The sequence below is a fragment of the Nelumbo lutea genome, chromosome 2 (assembly GCF_056320005.1).
Source record: "Nelumbo lutea isolate HS-2025 chromosome 2, American lotus-T2T, whole genome shotgun sequence".
NCBI lineage: Eukaryota > Viridiplantae > Streptophyta > Magnoliopsida > Proteales > Nelumbonaceae > Nelumbo > Nelumbo lutea.
Window position 1 is genome coordinate 72975215 of NC_142685.1, and position 6000 is coordinate 72981214.

The 6000-nt window shown below is 38.1% G+C and overlaps 1 pseudogene; it reads right to left on the minus strand.

Moving 5' to 3' along the window:
* Positions 1–2709: 2709 nt before the first annotated feature.
* LOC148871500 (endoglucanase 9-like) lies at positions 2710–4762 on the minus strand (annotated as a pseudogene).
* Between the last annotated feature and the right edge of the window lie 1238 nt (positions 4763–6000).

Below are 6000 nucleotides of genomic sequence, written 5' to 3' on the forward strand. Positions count from 1 at the left end.
AGATACGAATGAGTTTTAGTAACACACGACTTGAGTTGGTTTTGTAATATTGCGATTATTTTAACTATTGTTATGCCATGATCCTGTATTAGCAACATCGGATGATGGAGTTGAACAAGGTTGGATGCGTTAATAAACAACCGTGACTTATGGCAGCTGAGTAAGGATCCAACCAGTCATCAAACAGAGAGCTTTAATAAAAGACTACTAAGAGCCAACAGAATATAAAGAATAAGGTCTCTTTTGGATGTTAGCATACATTAGTTCAGTAGCAACAGTAGTAATAGAGGTGTTCATGGTTTGGTTAATCTATAAACATTTAAAATGTCAAACCCCCCCACTCTATACACCAATGCCTGTCTGTGAATTGGCATCAATTCCGAGTTGGCACCTACCCCAACTGTACTTTCGGCCTAAAAATTCTGACCTTGGGCTGAACCATCTTTCTCCCAAAACGAATCTGGAAGTTTCTTCTTCATTGGAAAGGCAAAAATGAAGCTAGAGTTTTCTTCTCCATTCAAAAGGCAAAGGGAAAAGGGGCTACAGTTGAGACAACCTAATCTTCTCTCTCACCGTTCATCTATCTCTCCTATCTTGCTGTTAGTATATTCTCTCTTGTTTCTCTCGTCTTTGTCACTATTAGTCTCCTTTCTCGCTAGTCTCTTCTTTCTCTGTGGTTTCTTCTTTCTCCGCCATTACTCTATTTCTCATGTTTTAGTTTTTACCAGTTGATTTCTTCTTTTTGTTAATAGTTGATCTTCACTTCTTTACTATTGAACTCGACTATTGGGATTAAGCCATTAAGGGTATTGTTTGAAATCAATCTCCAGTGTTGAACTTGGTTGTTGGGATTAAGTCATTAAGGGTTTTGCTTGAAATCAATCTTTGATGGAGCGCGATCTCGATGCTCCTAGCTGAAGGACAGGTTGGACGTTGGTTGCTTAGTTGGCTAGTCGAACTACAAGGCAAACAGGTCTCAGAGGACCTGGGGTGGTTTGCCCGGTCTAGTCTCTACGATGCTTAAATTAGTACTCAATGTGTGCGAGCTGAAAGCTTGATAGCAAGTAAGTTAGAATGCAATAAATTGTGTGTACCTTGGGTCACTGGGGTAAATTCCCTTATATAGATGAGCTACCGTGAGTCTCACGGAACACCTCCGAGATCCTCAGGCCATACTGTTAGGAGTTCATTCCGCTCTAGGAGGTGGACTTCGTGCTAGCCGATAAGGCTTATCATGTCCGTCTGGTCCGGGCGAGATGAGGATAAGACCTAAAGTCGTGCTGCCTGATCCCGAAGAGTACGGAGACAGCTGGCTTGCTTCTAGAAGTCCGCTATGTGTCACCTTTGCAGGTCGGGCCATCACAAGGTTGCATCCACGTGTCCGCTAATTAGTAGGTTGGGACAAATCACCCCTCATCAATCTCCATTGTTGTACTCGGCTATTGGGAGTTTGAAATCGATCTCCATTGTTGAACTCAGATGTTGTCTATTTCTCAAAGGTTTATTATTAACGAGTCCATCGGGTTGGACCTAACTATTCCGAAAATCGATTAATTTGGTTTTGGTTCCAAGATTTACAGACCTTATAGGGTCTGGTTTGGCTCTGGTCCATGATATTTTTTGTTGGTTTGGGACCTGTTCTACCATGTTCCGAACCAGACTCGGCCCATTGACAACCCTACCAAAGTCCTAGCAAGTGCAGCCTAAACTTATGTAGTAATTAGGCCACTACTTGAGGAGAACCCCCTTTGCTAATGAAGAGATTAGCACACTTAATACAAGTTTGTCTGCTTGAATCTATGCCTAATATGCTGGATTAGGAACCATACAATCAGGATCGATTGATCTAGAATATGAGCTAGTTGGTTGATGGGTCATGGGTTCTTCCATGAACTAGTCCCATCAACTAATGAGCAACATTGAAAGGAATTAATAAATAAAATAATTAAATTCAAGGTGCATTCACTAATATTGGTTAATTGTTAAATTCGGATATCAACCAATCACATTAAGATCTATTTATTTTTCACTGGCTCACCTTTCAGAAAATGTACTTTGATGTTTAACAAAGATGTATTTACCAATATTCAGCCAATCACATCTTTTGTTAGGCCATCCAGTGGATGCACCATAGATTTTGCCTAAATAATTCACACTTGGTAGTTTGAGGGATAGACAATGCATGATATTGGGTATGCTAAATTTTCTTGGAGTGAAGTTGGAAGCCACTGCACTTCAGCCCTCCTAAATGGGCCCTGTCAGCTGCTTAATTCTCTTGTCAGTTGAAATCACCAACTAGGGGTGATCATGGGCTGGGCTTTGCCTTCATAACAATGGGCTTAGGCTAGGCCTGGGCCTGGCCTGGCCCACATTATGGGCCTAAAAATATAAGCCCAGGCCCGGCCCTACATGGGCCCGGGTCAAGTCAGGCCAAGATTCCAGGCTTAATTATTGTATTTCAGTTCCAAAATTAAACAATTGTACTTTTTTTCACTTATGTGTATAACATGCATTTAATGTGATTTGAACCTTCACCACTTGTGTAAATAGAAACTACTATTGCCACCAAGCTATGACCACCTTATTTGTTAAGGAGTGGTTTTTTGTTTTAAGAACATAAATATAAGATTAATGGGTTTGGGCGGATTGGATTGGGTTAAAGCGGGATTGGGTTGAACCCAACCCATTTAATTTTATATAATTGGGTCATTAACGGGTTAGCGGGTTAAATGGGTTGGGTTGAAGCTCAACCCAAACCAAACCCAACCAACCTTCCCAATTGCCACCACTAAAGACATCAATTGAGAAGAAATTAGAACCACAATACCACCCTAGTGTATCTGCAACATCAAGATAGTCACTATACAAGGCAACTAGGAAACCTGTGTTGATCACATATTGTAGAGGTTGAGGCCTTTCATGGTTTAATGGTATCAAACCTCCTTAATAGTGAAAGTGAAAAAGAATTACACTGGAATCCAAAGTAATATATAAAGACATTATTACAAGTTCAGTGTTGTAAGGCAGGCAAACCTTTTGTTTGATTAAAGATGGTGAAAACTGGTAAGCATGAACACATGAATATGCTAGTCTAGTGGTAAAAAGTCCTCAAAATTTCTTCATATGGATAACCAAGACTCAAGAACAATCTTAATCTACTTAAAAGCACCTGAGATGAAGACCAATAAACATTAGATCAATGTTTAGTACAATTGTAAAATCTTGGTCTAAGGTGTGAGAATGCAGGTTTGAGTTTGATAGCAAAAACTTTGTATAAGAAAAATTTGAGGGTTAGATTCATATACAATCTACTCTTTCAAGACCCTGGATAACCATGATCAATATTGGGGGAAATGACCATTACGTAGAAATGGAAATGCTACTCAAAGACCAAAGAGTATAACATGACAAGACAAGATTGGTAGACAATTATCTGCTAAAATCTACCATTTGTCTAATTGAAATTACATGGGATGAGCCTGTCAATTGTTACTGACAAAATGTAAAGATGTGTAAATGCATTCACTTACTTAAGCCCTAGCAAGCTTGTTATCCCAACTTAGAACCTCATAATCTGGTTCACCCAAAAAGAACCAGCATGTTTAGCAAGAGTTGGGTGAGTAGCCAGTTGAAGGTAGGAGGAATTTCCCTTGGCATAATACAACCAGGTTGCACCCTACACAAACTCATCCCAGTAACTAGTGGAATTATAGAAGATTGTAGGATTTGTGCCACCTGGAATATATCTACCTTGTACCTCCCTTGCAAACTTAGACAGTGTCCTAGCACCATGAGCAAGTTTTTGGGAATAGGTCTTGCTATCTTTAAACATAATAGATGTAGTAGATAAAGCAATAGCCATCTCAGTTACAGGATCTGAGCAACTATGGCATTCATACACAGGCCTAGGATAATCTATGTCCTCAAGCCACACCCAACAGTACTGATCATTAAGGATCACGACATTTTGAGGTATCCCCAACATCAACTTGCTAGAAAAGAGAATAAATAGGTAAGTCCAAATGTGCTTGGTGAAAATTGGACAACAAAAATAGTTCAAGCATTCTTAAATGCAATGAAAAAGGTATCACAATTTGTAGCAATAATTTCTTAATGCTAAAGCATATTCCATAGCCAAAAGAGTGGATGAATATACATTTTGGATTGCCAAAAGAATGGCTGCAAATTGTTTCTTTAGAGTGCAGGTTTCAGACATAAAGTTACTTTTAAATTGGATGCTACAATGTTAGAGATGGACATCACTTTCACCCTTTATTTTGAAGCATTATATCCAAGCATTTGGTAAACTATATAGAATGGAATGTAGATTGCTTCTAAAACTTCCATACAATCACATGGAAAGAATGCATTTTAGTTATTAGAACCAACAAAGATCTAAATCTTCACTAAATTAAGGGATTGGGGACCTAGTTTACCTGCGCAGAGATCTGACCAATGGTATCACTAGAGGAATTGAAAGTCTTGAGCACAGATAATCAGTTCCCCAGTTGATAATATCTTTTATATGATTAAGCTCCTTGGCAGTTTCATACTTCGCATTGTAGTCTATGACACACCAACTCAATATGGTCATGGCAAAAGATGTAAAAAAATTGAACTTGATAGCATCTCCAGCGTCATAATACCCAGCCACCAAATTCTTGTTAACAGAATTGTTAGAGAGACCATCTCTCTTACTAGAATTTCCCCTCTAACAAACATTGTTATGCCTAGGAAGTGGTGCAATTGTGGATTTCAGACAAAGTGAGGAAGAAAAATAAGAATTAGTAACAATTAATCACAAAGCACCAAAGGACGCGGATTCGAAGCAAAAGAGAACAGTAAAAAGAAGTAAATTCAAAAGAAAATTTGAGAATTTGAGGATCAAAGGAAAAATGGATCAAATAATGAAAATCAATCAAAATCTTTCAACAAAAAAATTGGGTCTTGTGAGTTAGTGAAATAAGAACTTACAACGCTGAGTATTGAAGAACATGAGGAAATGAAACATTATACCTAAGAAATTGGTAAACAACAATGTGGAATGTAGATTGATTTCTGAACTTCCATACAATCACAAGGGAAATAAAGCATTTTAGTGATTAGAACACAAAGAGATCTAAGCCTTCAATTAATTAAGGGACTAGGGACCTAATTTACCTGTGTAGAGATCCAATCAACGGTATCAACTAAAGAACTAAAAGTCTTCAACGGATAATCAATTGCCCATTTGATAATATTTTTTTTATGGTTAAGCTCCTCGATAGCTTCATACTTTGCATTGTAGTCTATGACATGCCAACTCAACATAGTCATGCATCCTATCTTTTTCAAGGATGCATATAGACTTTAGTTTTTCAGTGAGCTCCCAACAACTTAAATGGATGAATCTTCCCCAGTGATTTTTGCTTTGTTGATTTAGAAGTACCTTCCCCCTATGTGCATGTTTGCGTTCCTTTACTGCCCCCTGTTTTGTGATAAAATCACCTTTGGAAGGAAGCCTCTCATCCAGATTATCTCCTCCATATCGTCTCCTCTGTTGTCAACGAGATTCTCAACCATTCCCCTGCCTTAGTTACCACTAGAAGGATTTTGATCATATTACTAAAGCCTTTCTAATCATTTCCGAAAATGCGAGTCTTTTATCATCGTCAGCGCCTGTCACCTTACTTCCTCCTTAGGTATTGACAACCTTTGCATTTTAACTAAACATATTGATAGATCAAACAATTGTAGAAATAAATATCTCAAAGAAACAAAGGAAATATGACACAAACAGATATGTCATGTCATAACCCAACTAACAAACACGGTAGAAGCAACATTCCCATAACTATGACCATGAAGAGACACCTTGGTTAAAGGGGAAGTATCAATAAGATAGATTCCATCTACCTCACGACCACTTCCAATAATCCGCTTGAATTTAGATCCTAAAAGTTATAGTGATCGAAGAAAAAAGTCATCGAATAATTCAAGATTTTAGTGATATTGCTTAAA